Here is a 20,226-nt window from a genome sequence, read left to right on the forward strand (position 1 = left end):
TAAAGCATATAAATGAGCACCTTATGAAGGTTTAAGATGGAACATTGCTATCAGATTAAAAAATAATGCAAATATATTGTCACACAATGCGGTACAGTACCTAAATGTGTATTTTAACTCTTGTATGTATTTCTATACTCTGTACTCTTATGTTTTCTTGTATGGGGATGGGACGACATGAAAATAATTTTCAACCGTCTACCACGTTTTGGCAGTGTTCCAACTCTCACGCCATCACTGTTGCATGCTTCACAAAAACTATTACACTCCTAACTAACGCTTACACATTAGTGTGAAATATCGTACATTATATAATACCACTAACCTATTTAAAGACACTCCATTTCAAAAATAACGTATATAACGTAAAAAAGTATTTTGAGCAGTAATACTTACATAGCAATGATGAAATCTTATGTTCAGTAGATGGAGACAGAGACGGTAAATAAATTATACTGTTCTATTCGCTTCTGTTTTGCTCCAGAAAACGATGTCAGCTAGGTCTATCAGCAAACATATGGCTTAGCTATGCCCAGAAGTCCTCAATAATAATATTTTCTGGGAAATTACGAAAAATCGTTGACCACATTTCGTTAGGAGCAACGTCTTTTACTGCTACCACAGAATGAATGCGTAAGTGAATGCGATGATGAGAGAATTTTCGCTATTCCAAAAGCAAATTTTAGACATGTTATGAGGGCCGGATTAAGAACACAAAGGGCCCTGGGGCTACATCTAATCAAAGGGCCCCCTCAAAATTATCACGCAATATTTTCAGGCTCTCTCAGGACTTGGCTTTCTAAACGGAAAACAAAGTGGCTCGGACCGAGCCATACACTATTCCAGCCAATCAAGACATTACTTCAGCAGCACGAAAGGGAGGAGTGTAATTTGATTGGCTGTTGAGCTCTTATTATTATCAATAATAAGAGCTCTTAAAATGATCAACAACCTTTTGCCAGAATCGAGGACTACCTTTAATCTGAGTTGAAAACACAACAATATTAAGAAAGATGAGTAGGCATGATTAATTAGTGAACAATTTATTTTGTGGAAACAATTATTTCTAACCTGAGACAAGGACGACATCAAGGCTAAATGTACAAGAAACCACGGCACAAATATAACAAAGAAGGCTATATGACTATACAACACAAATTAAATGCTAGGTCCTCACAGATAACATAGCACGTGTGTAGCAGCCAATAATGTAATAACTACCGTTAATGTAATAACTGCCAATAATGTAATAGTTTTTCCGTTCTTAACGTAAGAAAAGTCGATAATGTAATAACTGACCAATAATGTAAACATTTTCTGAACCAATAACGCAATAACTTTTTGCATATAATGTAATAAGTTATCACATTATTGGCTGGTTATTACATTATTAGCTGTGTTTTTTAAAAATCATAAAAAATGTAATAACAGGAGCCGATAATGTAATAATATACTTATATCGCTTTAAGTTTTATTTATCGGCTATAAAGTGTCACACTTCCATGACACTTACTCTTGTTTCCTCTTTAAAATAGCTGCTCAAAAACCTGATCACACGCGCGCGCACGCACACACACACACACACACCCACACCTACTCTCTCTCTAGGAATTATGACTATTTATTTGTTTGTGGTGCTTGGTTAGACTTATCTCCAGCCCTGCCTTCTACTTCTTAACCATTTGTGACAGGTGCTGGTGTTTTGGTTCTCAAGTAGGGCAAGGTCATTTTTCAGTTTTTTACAGATTATGAAAGTGCAGATTATAAGCTTTCAAATGACGTGTCATACATTGAAATCTGAAAATAGTTGAAGAAGATATGCTTATTTGAATGTTGGTACTCCTAAAATCAAGTAGCAGAGAAAATCCCCTTGAAAGATCTTGAACTTTTCACACTTCTCACAGGGAGATAATGGGTGGGAACAATAGTTAGTTAACTCCACCCCAACCACTCCCCCGCTAGAGTACCTGTAAATCCTTGCCCATTTAGGGGTTACCCTATTTAAAGCTTTATAACTCCAGATGTGAACACCACAGAGACTAGAAAAATGTCTTAAATGAAGCAATACATTTGTACAATTTATAATACTAGCTTAGATTACTTTATATTCATAATTTTGTAAGAAATAACAAATGCAATTGTCAAGGCAAAACATCTAAAATGAATTTGCTCCTTTTTTAGTTCGCAATGAAATACTGTGAGATTGCAGGTTAAAGTATACATGTCCTGGATCAAAAACTTCTTGACCACAAGTTCATAAAATCTAAGGGTGGATATGTAGAACTACTAAAGATCTATGAAGCAAAAACTAAGCAGTGTACCCAGCATCTCCAAATCTACCCAAAATGTCTAAATTATTAACACTGGTCTAAAATAGCTAAGGGTCCAGAAACAAATCCAAAATCTCTCCAAAAAGGAATATAATGCTTTTTGTCCATTGTAAAGCATATGAGCCCCTTATGAAGGTTTAAGATGAAACATAGATATAATTTAAACATTACATAATACCACTAACCTATTTAAAGACACTCGATTTCTAAAATAACGTAGATAACCAAAATATTTTGAGCAGTAATACTTACATAGCAATGATGAAATCTTATCTATGTTCAGTAGATGGAGATACAGACAGTAAATCAATGACAGTTCTATCCGCTTCTGTTTTGCTCCAGAAAACGATGTCAGATAGGTCTATCAGCAAACATGTGGCTTAGCTATGCCCAGAAGTCCTCAATAATAATGGTATTTTCCAAGGAATTACGAAAAATCTTTGACGTTTCGTTAGGTGCAACGTCTTTTAATGCTACCATATATAGAGCGAATGCCATGGTAAGAAAATGTTCGGTTACGCTAACCTATAAAACACTATTCCAAAAGCAAAATTAGACATGTTATACATCGTTAGAAAGCTTATACTCTCACCTACTGATTGAGCATCAGCCATTGTAGCAACCTCACAGAGTAAACTAACATAGGCTACTACCACACGGCTTTATTTATGGGCGGTGGCTTGACCGAAACAAAGTGACAATAGCCAACGAAATCAAACATGCTAATTAAACTGCACCCCCATCACGCCTCCAAAACCCGGCTGTAAGAATCACTAAAACAAGCCGACTTTGATGACAAACTATAAGTATTTAGTGACCCTAAAAATGTTGTTTATTCTATTGAGTGACTTCTTCAACACTTTAACTTTCGTAATATGAAAAAAAGGAAAACAGTAAAAAAAAAATTAAAAAACCTTTTTTGCCTCCTAGCGCGATTTCAAGATTTGCGACTTGCGGACCTTTTCTCCAGCACCCGTCACATTTGAGTACCAAATGAAGTGCGAGCAACGTTTGCAAACACAGACAATTACTCTTATGTCATATAATATGAACTCTATACCTCTTTGAAGATGCTTTGTCCACGAATACAAAGACCACCATTTCTTTTCATGAAAAATGTCATTGTTAATTAAATGTATTTAAATAACTTTTTCAAGCAAACTGTTTCAACCACACTATTATAGCTATTCAGCACTCTCTCTCTCTATGTATATATACCAGACCTGACTCCTGAAGGGTACATGAAAATGTATGACCAAATCAGAATCCTTGCCCTATTGACATCCCTGGCTATTTCAATACAGTCATGACAAGCTCAACAAAGAGTCTAAAACCGAAGCAAATGATATCTATAGTTCATTCTTTTTTTATTTTTGCCATTTTATCCAATTTTAGTCGTTATACCAATTCTCTGTGTGTATCACGGTCCTGGTCGATGCGCTATCCTCTGGTCTGGGGAGGGTGTAGACTACCACATGCCTCTGATACATGTAGAGTCGCCAACTGCTTCTTTTCACCTGACAGTGAGGCAGAGGTGGGAGTAAGTCACACTTGTGCAAGTCTCAAGTCTTAACCTTCAAGTCTCAAGCAAGTCCCATGCCACTGTGTTTAGACTTAAGCAAGTCAAGTCGAGTCACTAGTAAACGTCAAGCAAGACAAGTCAAGTCATTGCTCAGGTCAAGCAAGTCAAGTCACCATGAAAGAAGTGCTTAAAACAAGAGAGAAAGGGGCACAATGGCAAGCCATGTCATGAGAACAGCACCTGTTAGTGAGTTAGTTTCTACAACTAGGGATGGGCATGGTTAGGATTTTATCAATACCAATACCACTATTGATACTGCTTATCAATACCAATACTTATCAATACTCTTATCGATACTTCCTAATTTGGAGTGCAAAATACATGTTAAAATAATTATCAGTACTACTTTTATATTAGTTTGGGCAAAAAATATGTAAAAAATAGTTCTGTTGAAAAAATGAAACGTATTGTTTTCTGAGACAAAACATGATGCTGGGACCAATTGGTATAGATACTGTAAATGTAATGTGTATCAAGAGAATGTTTAGTTCTTTAAAAAAGGGACGGTAAACCATCCTTTATTATTATGATAAAACTGAAAGATGTGTTACCAAAGTTATCTTTGTAGGTCATGTTATATACTATATTTTACAGTTTAGAATTTTGCATTAAGAGGTTGAAAGTTGAGCACAAGGGATAATAGTGCCAGTTTGGTTGAAGAAGTTATTTAAATACACTTGATTAAAGATTATATTTTTCATGGAAAGAAGTGGTGGTCTTTTTTATTTGAGAACACAGCATCTTCAAAGAGGTATAGTTTTCATATTATACAACATAAGAGTAATTGTCTGTGTTTGCAAACGTGTGTTCCCACTTAATTTGGTACTCAAATGGCAAAGGAGTATAAGGCCCCTGCCTTGGAGATAAATCTAACCATCAAGTTACATAAACAATTAATTCCTAGAGAGAGAGAGAGAGTAGGTGTGTGTGTGTGTGTGTTTTTTCTCAGAGTTAGGACTAAGATTCAGGGGTCAGGATTGGCCTGGTTTTTGAGCAGCTATTTGAAAGAAGCAACAGTAAGAGTAGACCTACGTGTTATGGAAGTCTGACACTTGATAATAAATAAAACTTGTACATAGTGATACAAGTATATTATTACATTATCTATTACATTACAATTACATTTTTAAAGATTTTTTTAACCAAGCTAATAATGTAATAGCCAGTCAATAATCTAATAACTTTATGTGCAAAAAGTTATTACGTTATTGGTTCAGAAATTTTATTACGTTATTGACTTTTATTCATTAAGAACGGAAAAATTATTACATTATTGGCAGTTATTACATTAACGGTAGTTATTATTGGCTGCTACACACATGCACACACATTTTACAGTAGCCTAGGCTATTCCATGATAACTACACAAATTGTTAATAACCAGATGAGAGAAACAGTGCAATCAGTCCAAATACTATCAGTACAAAAAATAACTTGGGTAAATAGGCCAAAAAGTGCAGAACATATTGCTCTTTCATTAATTTTATACAACTTGTTATATCAATTTGACTCAATCGAAATAAACAATATGGAATCAAGGTGTTTGAAGTGTATGTGTGAGAGTAACTATTGTAGTCTAGAGAGTGTAGATCACTAAAAGGTCTTCTTCCTGGCGTTGCGTAAAGAAATCTTTGACCATTTCTGTGAAATCTAGTGCTCTGTCAGACTCAATGGACATGCAAGTGAGGTGGCATAGCTAATCTATTCTGTCCCATTGTTGACCGTAAACGATTCTTGATCAGTGATAATTTTTAAAAAGAGCGCTCTCCTGATGCATTGGTGATGGGCAATGTGAGATATATTCGCAGCGAATGTCGATATTTGGAAATATAGTATGCAAGTTGCTTTTACGAATTAGTTGAAGAAACTCCCTCGATGACGTTTTTTTTTCTCGTTTTCGCAAAAGCTTTTGAAAGGCACAGTCTCGTCAGCAAAATCATTGTGCAAATCACTCGAGTATTTTCTTGTAATTTCATAGCTGCTGAGCAAAACTCTTGTCCAGAATGTATTTGGATGTTATTCAACTCTCACTCACATCCTTGTAGGATGCGTATCTTCGAACTTTGTTCGAGTTTTGCTAATAGTCTGTCATTAATGACATTAAATACGTCCACACTTTGGCACTTTTGATAACTCGGACTCAGCCGTTTCATCTGCATGTATTTTACGCATGCGCTTTCTCTGAGTCTCGTTTTTATATGTCGTGGACACAGCAGGAGACATACTAAGTGCTGTGCAGTTTCAAACCTATCAAACTGGGGTCTTTGCGTTGCAACATAGTCTCTTAATGAGGAAATCAACTTAACTGCATTCACGAGAGCTATCTCCAATTTGGTCATTTTCTTTGCAAGGGCTCGCTTGCTCATCAGCTAAACAAAGTAGCCTAATGTTTCAGTTACGTAAGGGTAGTTACACAGTGATGTATTCGGCTGAACAAGCCAGCAGCAAGCTAGCAAAGTTGATTTAGCTAACCTAACTACTAACGTCAGCGTGCAGACTGGGTGGGCTGATCATTACCCGTGTGAACACTCCGATTTAAAATGGTTATCTACCTACTATATTTAATTTAAGGCCTCTAAAAATGACAACTGACTGAACCTGGGTACGTAATAGTAAGGGTACGTAATACACTTTAAATAATTAACCAAACACAGGCATTTTCTGAACCTCGGCGATATAGCCTTGTGGTGTAGCCAAGTAGACTATATAATTAGCTAGCTTCTAGTACTAGCCAGCGCTACGCTAACATCAACACAACGCACACCACACTCACTCATACGCCGGTATGCACTTATAGCTAGCCACCTCTACAGCATTTTCAGTAATACGGAAGTAGCCTATGCAGCTGAATTCCTCTATGGAAAGAAACTTCACAGCGATCTTATCTACGATCGGTCGATAATGTTGTACTTTACTTCGGGGTGTTTATTCCGGTAGAAAAGAGAGAGAGCCAACTTTTTATAAAATTTATTTTAGTCACTGACATTTCCTTCTGACGTCTACGACGGCGATCGCGACCACATTTATTTCCGTGGATAAAATTGCATTTATTATTATTATTTATTGGTAAAAACATTCACTTCATATCCAGGGAGGTAGCCAAATACTTGAAAGTTAGATGACGTGTAGCCATTTAGTAATACGATCGCATTTCAGGCTAGAAAATAACCCGTTAATCCAGATAAATTGTTGAGTTGTTTTAGAATCTTGCAACAGGATGTATCAAGGCAGCGTTGGCATAGCAACGGACGCTGTAACAAAACTTTAAGTATGTCACAATGGGGTATAACAGCTGTTTTAGAATGTCAAATACATTCTAAAACACGAACAAAGAACGGGCTGCAAATTTATAGGCTACCGAACCGATGTAGGGCTACTTCCACTGTCAACCAGTGCCCTGCCAGCCTGCGGGCCCTGGGGTTTAAGACCCCCTTAGCCCCGTTGTTAATCCGGCCCTGCATGTTATACATCGTTAGAAAGCTTATACTCTCACCTACTGAATAAATGAATTGTCAATCAAGCCAGACTGTACTAAAAAAGGGTGACAACGCCATAAACAACACGTGTGGTATTGCGCACAGCTATTTGGAAGGTACCCAGCCATCACAATTGCACGAATTTTTCACAAACGGATTGTCCAAGACAGTGTATGACCACTCAGTCTCAAAAGGGACATCTCTACACGTAAAACCAACGGTAAGGTTTTATATTTATTCAATATTTAGTCCCAGTTATTGACGGTACAATGAAAATCATTTTTAAAAAACTCTCGTTTATTTCGTTAAGTGAGCAGCATTTTCACTGCTGTATTGGCATATTTTAGGGCTATTGTCGGATTTATCTTGTTGCTATGACGGAATACAATTTTTTAGTGGTGAAAGAATATTTTTATGAATGCCAAGATAGACAATATTGTCTATTATGTCATGGGTGGGGGGTGTAGTTGTAGATGAGACTGCAGGGAGCGGGGAGTGTTAAATGAACGACCAGAGCGGCAATGGCGGCGCTGCGAAACTTCGTATTCGGCATAGTTGTCCTGTATCGTCTACTTATGAAACAAAAACAACGCGTTTCTGTTTTTAACTCGTACTTTGTTTGCAGTAGCACTGAATGTCTGAGTTCAGTAATCTGTGTCTCCATAATTGTTTCCTCAACATTGAGTGATTCCATAATTTTTTCCTCTACTTGATCTGGAAAAAAAGGTGCCATTAATTAAAATCATTTAATTTAATTTGTTTGAGGTATGTTTCACCAAGCCTGAATGTTCAGCTATTAAACAAAAATTGTTTTGTGTCATATCTGTGATTTGTTTATTTGCTATGAAGTAAAAAAGCTGGGTGAACATACTCTAAATGTGGTGATTCCATAATTTTTTCCAAGGGTTGTAAAATGAATAATTAACCCCTTCACGCAAGCCCCCCAGTGGTTGGCACGCCGGCGTAAAAATTATGGAATCACAATTTTTGTTTAATAGCTGAACATTCAGGCTTGGTGAAACATACCTCAAACAAATTAAATTAAATGATTTTAATTAATGGCACATTTTTTTCCAGATCAAGTAGAGGAAAAAATTATGGAATCACTCAATGTTGAGGAAACAATTATGGAGACACAGCTGACTGGGAACAACCAACATCTTTTGCCACACTCCGTGTTGGATTTCCTTGTTGAAGGAGTTTTATAATCCATTCCATTGTTTCAAATGACAACTCTCTTCTCCACCCTAGCTCCCCAGCGGTGGAACGAACTCCCCATCCCTCTTCGAACCTCCCCCTCACTACCCATCTTCCGCCGTGGCCTGAAGACTCATCTCTTCAGACTATATCTGGACTAACTACCACTACGCTGTATATTTCAGTCTAACCCCCCCCCTCCCAGCACATTTTGGTAATTTGTATTTGTCCTAATACTGTAGCTTATTCTTCTGCCTAGTTGGCTTTGCAGAGATTAGGTCTGAATAGTGTTCACTGTGTGAACTAAACTGTGTTCTTGGCTAGAAATAGCTGTACAAAATAAGTATTGTATCTTATTGAACCTGTGTTTAGTAGTTGTCTATGACCATGAAATGCACTTTTTGTACGTCGCTTTGGATAATAGCGTCTGCCAAATAAATTTAACATAATGTAAAATGTAATGTGCCATGTTTCCTTTCAATTAGCCAAGTCCAACAGCTCGTTAAGGTCTGTAAGCGCTCTCTGCAGACTAATTTGCATTTTTAGACTGGTGCCGGTATTTGTTTTAGAAATGCAAATTACAAGGTGATTCCATAATTTTTTCCACAATTAGTCTGCAGTTAAAAGAGTGCTTACGTTATCATGTGCAAGTGAGGTTCTACTTGCCCCTCTCACAGACGATGCTGCTGTTACTGTGGTGTAGTGCTGTCTGGAACATATACTGAACAGCAGAGGGCCCTGGATATTGGAAACTTAACTCTTCATTCTCACAACAATATGCTTAGTGCATGGGTGTTTTTAAAATTATGAAAAACCTTAAGGTTATGAATGACTTTTCCAGTGTCCAAAACGGGAATTGATCAAATATGAATTTAGGAGATATTCTATCAATTGTGGTGTGGAGTACTCTAAACTGAATTCATCAAGATATGCAAGCATTCTAAATGTATTCCGCTGCCAAGTGAGCATGATAAGGAAAATTACATGCTCTACCGGAAAATTTATATATGCTATACTGTATATTAATAAGACTAAATGTGCTTTTATAAGGGTGCCCTTATAAAAGCACCATGCCCAAGTGTATGAAATTTGGTGAAAATAACTCTGCATATTTCTTTGAGTCTAAAGGCAAGTCTAAAACAATTACTTCTCTCTATATTGATTAAGGATGAAGAGGTTATATCTTGGTTTATTTCTAATTTTTATCTGAATTTGTAATCATTTGATTCTCAAATGATTCTCGTGTAAACTTTTTTTTTTTTGATAATGCTCAACAATTTATACCTAAGGTTTGTGCAGAAAGTCTTGAAGTGAGAATCCTACATCATTAGATGAGCCTTGTATTGAGACAAACACACTCTTGTTTTGAAGTTCAAAATTTCCTTCAGCTTCACGCATTATTGGTGGAGATTTTAATGAGGCTACAGATTAACACATTCACAGATATCCACCCTGAGGGTCTTGTGTATATATTAATAGAATAATAAGTGATTTTTGTTGGAGTTTGTCATTATTATATGCTTTCAGATTTATTCACCCACACTCTTTTGGATTTAATACACCTGGTTCAATGCTGATACGTCACAGAAATCATATATTGATTTCTGGCTCACATTGTGAGGGGGTGTACTGAGTGGACCCAGGTGCAGACAACGAGGCGGAGGCAGAGATGAGGTGGCAAACAATAAAGATTTACTGGTGCAAAGCAAAAACTACAAAAAAACACTGAATTAAGGCTAAACAAAGGGAAGTCAAAATAAACCGGAGATGAGACTCCAAAAATGAACAAAGTTAATACAAAAAAAAAAAAACACAAAGATCTTAAACAAGAACACAAAGGACAGATAACAAAAAACAAGTAAACACTCTAAATTACCAAATAGACTTTAACAACAAGTGGAACTTTTAGTGCGCAAGAAGTGAGAGCTAAGACAAGAGTCCATGAAAACTCAAGACTGAGCAAAGTCGGAAACAAAAGACATGGAATAAATAAAGAAAACCAAACAAGACACAGGTGGAACAGATGACACTTAATGAGGTTGGGTAATCAGGACAGACACAGGTGAAAGAAATCATGAATAAGGGAGTGCTGGCGACATCTAGCGGCTGGTGCTGGAAGGACCCGGGCGAACCCTGACACACACAGCGTTATCATTACGTACAAGTGAGGTTTTACTTGCCCCTCTCACAGACGATACTGCTGTTACTGTGGTGCTTCCTGGCACATATACTGAACGTAAGTCTTGAAGTGAGAATCCTACATCATTAGATGAACCTGAGCTTGTATTGAGACAAACACCCTCAAATATGAGTCCAGTGTCTGATGGGCTACCCTTTGAATTTTTAAAATCATTTTGGGATGATATAAAAGATTTACTTTGAATGTTTTTGGTGAATGTATACAAAATGGAGAATTAAGTAATTCAATGAAGCTTTCATCCCAAAAAAAAGTGTTGTAGTAGAAAATTGTCATCCAATAACTTTGCTTAAAGATTAACATAACATAATGACGAGAACAGGCCATTCAGCCCAGCAATGCTTGCCATTTTCCTGACTAAATTAGTGCTCTGATTACCTACAGACTAGATAGTATCTAACACTGTATCAAGCCTAGTCTTGAGTTTCAGCCTCTACTATGCGATCTGGTAGCCTATTCCACACATTGACTATTCTGCATGAAAAACTTCTTTCTAATGTCTGTATGGAATTTACCTTTTTCCAATTTCCATTTATGTCCCCTTGTTCTACTAACAGAACTCAACCTGAAGAATCTCTTGTAGTTCACTTTGTTGATCCCCATTATGAATTTAAAAGCCTCAATCAAATCACCTGAGTCTCCTTTTACTAAACTTGAAGAGGTTAAGAATCTTAAGTCTTTCCTCATAGCTTTTATCTTTCATACCAGCAATCAATTTGATTGCTCTTCTTTGAACTTTTTCAAGAGCCTCTGTATCTTTCTTGTAGTACTGTCCCCAGAACTGCACAACTCAAGTGTTGTCTAACAAATGTATTCTCAAAGATAACTCCCTTGGATTTATACTCAGTACTTTCGGCTATATATCCCAGCATCCTGTTGACCTTTTTTAATGCTACAGCACAGTGCCTAGAACCTGAAAGGCTTTGATCAACCATTACTCCAAAACTGAGCATATTCCAATTTTGTTGGAGTATGAAGTCATCCCAAAAGTCCTCCTGCCTAATGTGTTTTATTTCCCACATGCAGAACTTTATATTTGGCTATATTAAATTTCATTTACCAGGTTTCTGCCAACTTCTGAATTTTATTTAAATCTTCTTGGGCGACCTTAGTAGATTGTGAACTATTACCTAGGCCTCCCAGTTTTGTATCATCAGAAAATTTGACTGATGTACTTTCTATGTCCCTGTCAAGATCATTGATATAAATGAGGAAGAGCAGTGGTCCCAGCACTGATCCTTGTGGGACACCACTTCCAACAGTTCCCTGCTCAGATAATATCCCTCCTACTACGACTCCTTGTGTTCTACCCTGTGGCTAATTCAGAATCCACTCTGAAATCCTTTCATTCACATCCTCTAATTCCCACTGCCTTAATTTTACTAACAAGTCTCTCAAGTGGTACCTTTTCCCTCTTGGAAATCTAAGCAGATAATTTCATAAGCCTTGTTATAATCAAACACTTGGTAGGTTCTTCAAAGAGTACCAGAAGGTTTGTCAGGCATAACCTCTTCTCTAGTAAAACAAAATTTAAGGCATCGGCAATATGCACAAATATTTACGTGCAACGCTGGCCAACCGTCCCTGGTTAGCTTTCCACCAAGTTAGTGGGTCTTCTTCTCCATAGCCATTTCCTGTAGGTACATTGTCATCTCTGCTTCAGCTTTTTCATCAGCAGTGAGCGTGGCTGCTGTAGCTGCTCTCTTACCAAGAAGGCTGCCCAGTGAACCTTAGGCGCGGTGCCAGCACCTGATTCCTCTTCCTCTTCTCTCACTTGTGCGGGACCAGGTGTCGGACTTGCGTGTGTTGCTACTGCTGCTGCCATCTCTGCTACCAGTTCTGTTTTTGTGGCACTTAGCTCAGGTGGCTTCATGTGGTCCACTCGGTATCTTGGGTCAAGCAGTGTTGTTTTGCACATAATTGTTTTATTCATTGTTGTGATATGGTTCATTGTGATTTGGTGATATGGTTTTATTCTGACATTGTGGTATGACTGTGTTTCATCTGTCAAAGCACTTTGAGCTACATACTCTGTACGAAAGGTGCTATATAAATAAAATTATTATACTTAATAATAATAATAATAATAATAATATTAGCATTCTCTGGGTGGCATCATTGTCATATCTGCCTTGCATCTGCTCCAGGATGACGCGCTTCAGGTCGGCTGTGAGTTTGGCATCCTCCTCTGACTCTTTCAGCACACCTTCCAGGTGGGCTAACATGGGTAGAAGTGAGGAAACAGTAACTAAAGCCGCGTTTCCACCAAAAGTACCCGGAACTTTTAGTCCCAGGAACTACTTTTCAAGGAACTAAAAGGTTCCTTCAGCCCATTGTTGTCTGCGTTTCCACCGCGGTCTAAAGTCCCGCGAAGATTAGGCAAATTAGCCCACTGACGTATGAAAAAGCGACGTTGTCGTCGGTCCATCTGTCCTATGATTTCTTCTGTAACCCCATACTACCACCGAAGTAGCTTACATTATTTTCTAATAACCGGGACAGCCCGGAGGGGTTTATTCCACTTATATACAACGGGTTACCAACAATGACTATATATGGTTACTTTTGTATTTATTGATTTTTATCGATTTAATCACCTGAAATTGAAATATTCTTCTGCAGCCGTTTGGGCATATTTTACCGTTGTCAAGCAAAACTGTCGTTGGTAGTTGAACTTGGACCGTTGTTATGCAACAAATAGGATATAACAGTCAGATTGTAACTGTTTTATATATCCTCTCAAACACATTCATTATGTTTTTACGCGAACATTCACTTTCATGTCTTGACATCCGAGGCGACAGAATGCATTCACATTCCACAAATAACTGGCAACAACAGCAGAAAACATGCACACGTCGTAAACAATTTGCTGTTGAATTGATTACTTTCTCATCGTCAATTCCATATAGGCTAATCGCAAAATGACAAGAATAGAACGAAAACCCGGACTTGCGTGAAAATTTAAATTAGCAGTGGTACAGCCACCGTTTGCTTTCCTTCAAAGTTACTGCTAGCCGAGCAGCAAAGTGTGCCCTCGAGATGCGAACCATGCACCATAAATTAGTCCATAGTCTTCCTGGTCTTTTTGTGGAACTGAAGAATGGCAGAGTAAAATTACGGCAGTCTGAAAAAGCAAAAGGGACGATTACTAGTATTAACCTGTTATTTTACCCTGACAAAAAGTGCGGAAGGTGATTTCCAGTTTGCTTTTACTGTATCACCAATGCAAATTACGCAGAACTACCACATACCTCACATAACTGTATCAAATGTTTTGAGTCAATTACAAAGGGCTAACAAAGAAAATCCGGAAGAAAATATTCAGCAACCGAATTAAACCGTTTGAATGTTTTGGTACGTAATATGCTGTCCCAGCACGAATGCTTAGCATTTTATAAAACGAATACTAAAGCAAGAAAAGAACAGAAGAGCTTATAATTAGTTATGATTCCAAGACGTTGGCAGGCTATAACCAAAAATAGGCTACTGCGCCGCATAACATACAAGTTTGATTTCAAGTTATTATGAAAATAAATCGGTTTGTGGCTGCAGATTTTTTAAAATGGCGGTTGAAATAAAACACTGCAAGTAGTCGACCAATCAGACATTTTCAGCGCTTCCGCCCCACCCCAAAGGTTCCGGTACTTTTGGAAAGTACTACCCCCCGAGCAGGGACTTTTTGGGGGGTAAAATAAAGTCCCCGGAACTTAATTTAGACCCTAGTTCCTGCGGTCGAAACGCACTGAGTTCCTCAAAAGGTTCCTAGTTCCGGGGTAAAGTTCCTGCGGTGGAAATGCAGCTATAGTTGTCTCCGGAGAGAATATCTGTGAACTCCGCTACTGGCTTCAACCCACTGTTAACTGCTTACAGAACACTTATGTCCTGCCATGTAAGCTGCGGGAGTGGGAGGTGGCTTTTGTCCTAACAAACACCCGTTTGATGGCTTGCACCTTTTCTCTCCACCATTTGTTGTTTTGAGCCCCGTCGTGTTGCACAGTCCTGTCAGGAAAAACATATTCAGCCTTAGGCTATTAATAACTTCTAAGTAACTATAGTAAGGCTTTCTAGCCTATAGCTCACATAATGAACCTAGGCCTAAACTACTGCCTAGGCTATTTACCATGCACACATTTACATTTTTCTAACCACTGCTGACAAATAGCTACTACACACAGCCTCCCATGTGGTGATCACACAGTGTCAAATCACTTTAACATATAAGCTTAGTTATGAAAGTCATTCATGTTTGTGTGTGCGTCTGCTCGCACACTTGCACTGTGTGGAAGTATGCTTCTCCCATAGGCTTTTAATGTTTTTCAATTTCTTATTAAAGATTGTATTGATCAAGAATATAATTAAATGTATGTGATTATGTGAAGGTCGATGAATAACAGCAGGTGTTCTGTGTTATGTCTAAGAATTTGTAACTAAGGACAGGCTGATGCATACGATCTAGAGAACCTCTGAATCCCAATTGCAGGCCGAAAATTGTAAATATTTACTTATTGGAATTTTGTAAGTAACTTATGTTGGGAAACAGTCTTGTGCAGAAGACCTTTGAGTTGCAAGAGAAGAGAAAGGACACACCGATCTAGAAAGAACTGTTTTTCTATATCTAGTTATTGTATAGATTATATTATATTAAAACGAATAAATGAAAATCAAATTAATAACAGCAACAGTAATAATATACACACATTCTGGGATTGGTTGTTTTAGAGGGAAGATACATCATGGTAGAGGGAGATCTGATTGTATAAAAAAGGATGTAAAACGTAATTCAGAGAGCTCTCTGTGTGTCTTTATGGTACTGGAGACCCCCCATAGGCCTATGTGAAATAAAAAGATAAGAAGAAAAAAATAAAAGAGTATTAGAAGAAATCATAGTTTCTAGTCTTTCTTCTTACATCGCTGACTCACCCACCAAACCTAAGAGGAGGTTTTCCTCCACAACTGGTGTAATAGACTATTGTGTCATTTAAATAGCTTCGTTTGCTGACATGTAAGGCATCATGTTGCAGCTGGACCACATGTCAGTTGTCAGGGCCAAATATTCCACATCATCCAGCACTGCTGAAATGTTTGCTCTGATGTCATTGTACAACTTTGGGACTGTGGTCTTTGAGAGGAATTTCCAACCTGGCAGCTCATACTGCTTGTCACATGTCTGCAGCATGGCCTGAAATGCACTCTTCTCTACCGTATTAAAAGAAACCATTTCTTTTGCTAGGTAGAGAGTTACAGCATCAGTACACTGCTTCCATCATTCACTGTCACGCTTGTACTTTATACATTACATTACAGGCATTTAGCAGACGCTCTTATCCAGAGCGACTTACACAACTTTTTACATAGCATTTACATTGTATCCATTTATACAGCTGGATATATACTGAAGCAATGCAGGTTAAGTACCTTGCTCAAGGGTACAACGGCAGTGTCCTTACCCGGGAATCGAACCTGCGACCTTTCGGTTACAAGCGCAGTTCCTTACCCACTGTGCCACACTCCGTCCTGCAACAGCCCCAGATATGGTTGGTTGGTGGTAGCTAGCTGTTTTGCTAGGGCCAGTTGCACGTCCTGATGGCAATGTTGCATAATCGACAGGATGGTGTACCCGCAAATGTTTGTGAAGATTCATTGTCTGTCCATCTTTTGCGCGGATTACATTAGCACAAATCCTGCACACCACTTTAGAAGTGTCTCTTGAATCTCCTCTTTTGTTAGGCCAAAACCCAAAGTACTGCCAGATGGGCGAAGTGGTACCTTTTTTAGCGACCAAGTTGGTCGCCGCCATTGTGAAGATTTGCCACCGTCACTGATCAATAGGCTATCCGCTCACATCCGCTGGGCTGACTGCCATTTTTTTCTTTTTTTTTTTAAATTCACTGGTATATTCTGCAGTTACATCACTATGACTAGTATTTAAAATATATTTTATAATCAGATGCTCTGCTTAATGAGGTAGCTTTAAGGCTATAGGGAGGAAATGTAAGGGAAGACCGGGTGAGAAGGTGAGGATGGGCTGTGAATGGGCTCAAATGTGCAAAAAATAAAAATAGTAATTAATATCCAATATGCATACATTTAAAAAGTACTTAAACAAGTATATTAAAAATTATAGTACCTTTATAGGAGTAGCCCATAAGACAACCCCCCCCCCCAACAACAATATCATCGATCATCGTCCATTGCAGTGTTTCACTGTGGACATCGTCATATGCCAATTCGTTAGACATCACCCAACCCTAATACAGTCTCCATGGTGCCGAGGGTTCCCACAACACTCACACCAGAAGGACCCATCCAGCTTGTCCCAGCCCTCTTCCTCCTCCGACACATTCATGACCCATGCAGGGACCCATATCCGCCTTGGGCCACCCAACAGGGTTCATCCTGGGCCCCCAGGTAATCCTGGTGGCAGACCTCAATGTCCTCCCAGGAAAAGGGCCCTGTCAGCCCGTAGGGCTGACTGGGAGGAGCGGCAGCTCGCCGTGTCCCCCAGGGCCTGCCTCCTATGCGCCATTGGCTTCCTCTTATTCCCCCCTCCCCCTCCTGGGTCAAAATGCTGGAGGAAAAAAAAAATCTGTCTGTCCACCAGACAGATGCCCAGATTCTCCACCCGTGTGAGGTGGCCACTGCTCATGTGGTGAAGAGACAGGAAAAACAAAAGTAGTGTTGGCTTATCGCCTTTTGTTGGTCCCAAAACACTAAAACATGGTAGTGCTTTAATGAATTCCACTGATGCTTAACTGAAGCTTTAAGAAGAGGCCTAATGGCAGAATCTTTGATTAGCTATGGTGTGTTAATATATACACACAGTGAGCTCCACAATGTTTGGGACAAAGACACATTTTTTTTTCTTGATTGGGATCTGTAATCTGCAATTTTGTTTCTCATCAAATAAATCACTTAAATCTCCAGCCAGGCCTATTTACAGCCCACAATTAGGCCACAGCTGATGTGACTGCAATGAACAGCTGCGGCTATACCTGTCTGCAGTGTTAGTGCTGCCCCCTGGTGGGCAGCACTCTAATTCCCTTCCTGGTACCACAGTGTTTATCGGTCACTGGTAGATACCATAAGCAATTATGGACCAGAGACTACTAGCTGGTGATCTCAACACTGAGTAGCATATGCCATGACCAAAGGAAATTCCAGAAGAGATTATTAAAAATTTGTGGAAATATATCAGTCTGGAATGGGTTACAAATCCATTTCTAAGGCTCTAGGACTCCACCAAACCACAGTGGTATGTTGTGTGTTGCATAACATTGTAAAATTGTAAAAAATTGTAATTGTAAATTACAGGACTTTAGAAGGCGTGAAGGTGAACTACATGTCCAATTAATGAACCAAAATACATCAGCGGCGCGGCCAAGGAGGAATCAGCTGGAAGAAGAGCTGCTTCATATATAGCCTGTTACATTAAGCACACGGAATGTTTTATTTAATGGAATAAAGTCAAAACCTTTGTCCAGTGAATATTTCATTCATTTGGACGTTAAATTGCAATGTTTTTAACCCTATTTTTCCTATTTTTTTAATTACAGTGACCAGATTTGCATACTTTTAGTGATTAAAACCCTGATAATTACACTATAACTCCATAATTGACCAAACAATTCTAAAGAGAACTAAAAGTTATTAAGAAAATAAACCTTTTAAAAAAATCAGAAATGAAAACAAACTTGCACAACGTTTCACAATTGTAGCAATCCGCCAAGGGGCAAACACAGGTGGTTTTAAAGGGAATGGTGACACTGGTTTATTGCATATTATGCCCTAATGAAGACACACCTATTGAATAATTATGCTAATAAGTCCAGAGTCTGCAGTATATGTGCTACCAGCGCTCCATCTGAACATGTGTTCAGCACAGCGGGTAGTGTTGTTACTCCATTCCGCAGCCTATTAAAGCCAGAAAAGGTGAACGTGCTAGCATTTCTGGCCAGAAACCTTGAGCTTTAAACTTGTTCTGAGTTTCAGACACTGTCTATCAGGGTAAAACCATGAAGCAAGTATCTAAAAGCATTGGTGTAGCCTATTAAATCTAATTTAACCAGGCCCATTTAAATAATTTAGAATTTTATTGTTTTTGTATAATTTGTTTCGTTTGTTTAAGATCTTGTATAAATTGTTTAAGATAATTGCATAATTTGTTTTGCATTTTTTTGCACAGCAAAATCTTGACTGTTAAATTGTGTTAATCAAACTCTTTGAATGTAAAATGGAAATCCCGAGTTTTAGCCTATAAAGTGTGCTCTTGTTCTGTTTTTTCTAAATAAAGTTGTGATCTGGAACAACTTCATTCTTTTAGTTCAATTTATAGTAACATTTTATTTGTCTTTTATGGCTATGGTTACCTAATCATAAAAAAAAGTAATTAATTATTTGAAGTCGCTGAAGTCCGGCCAGGTAATTAGCCACTTCAAATGCAATGCGGAAAAATAGGGTTTTTAACAGCCAGGATGTGACAATATATCAGCAAGAGTTTCCTCTATGCAGTGGTTTCTCCTGCACTGTCTGCTACAACACCTGGACACCCCTGGAAACTATGCCAGACTTATTTTAATTGATTTTAGTTCCGCCTTTAACACAATCCAGCGCCATCAGGTAATCAAGAAACTATAGCACCTCCAAGTTCCAACACCACTAATCCACTGGATCAATAACTTCCTCTCCAACAGACCAAAAGCAGTAAGGTTTGACAGTTCACTCTCACCCACCATTATTCTCAATACCGGTGCTCCACAGGGGTGCGTACTCAGTCCATTTCTCTACACCCTCTATACAAACGACTGGCAAAGTCCATTCACCACTACCCTCTACTTCAAATATGCAGATGACACGGCCATCCTCGCACTGCTCAATAACAACGACTCTCTGCCTATCAACATTCCATGTCCCAGTTTAGCACATGGTGCAACAATAACTTTCTCTACCTTAACATCTCAAAAACTAAAGAACTGCTCATTAGCCCACCCAAAACACTGGTCCATCCCCCCAGTCTCACCATCAAAGGAGAGAAGGTAGAGGTGGTGGAGTCTTTCAGATACCTTGGCATTACACTGGACAATAACCTCAGCTTCAATCAGCATACCATGGACATCTACAAACGTTGTCAACAGAGACTTACAGCCATCCGTAAACTAAGACACCTGTCTGTCCAACCCCATCTTCTCCTCCTGTACCGTAGCATTATTGAGACAGTTCTTCTGTATGGTACTATCTGTTTTTTCCATATGCTTACTGTGGCAAGTGAGTGCCACCCCTCCTGGTTAAAAACACACTCACGGGAGACAACCGTTTTCGTTATTAGCGCTGCCGTGCTATTTTATTCAAACTCTCGTCTTTTTCAGACAATTCTTAAACTCAAAAAGGTTTGGTAGCCGTCTTGTCACCGGCGCTCGTCCTCCTCTCCGGCTTCCGGTCTCATTT

General features: G+C 38.6%; 1 protein-coding gene across 7 annotated transcripts in view; it reads right to left on the reverse strand.

Moving 5' to 3' along the window:
• Positions 1 to 20,226, reverse strand: part of LOC135233747 (uncharacterized) — a 789,909-nt gene that overhangs the window by 330,723 nt on the left and 438,960 nt on the right. The window lies entirely within an intron of this gene.

The sequence above is a fragment of the Anguilla rostrata genome, chromosome 10, assembly GCF_018555375.3.
Source record: "Anguilla rostrata isolate EN2019 chromosome 10, ASM1855537v3, whole genome shotgun sequence".
In the NCBI taxonomy this organism is placed as follows: Eukaryota; Metazoa; Chordata; class Actinopteri; order Anguilliformes; family Anguillidae; genus Anguilla; species Anguilla rostrata.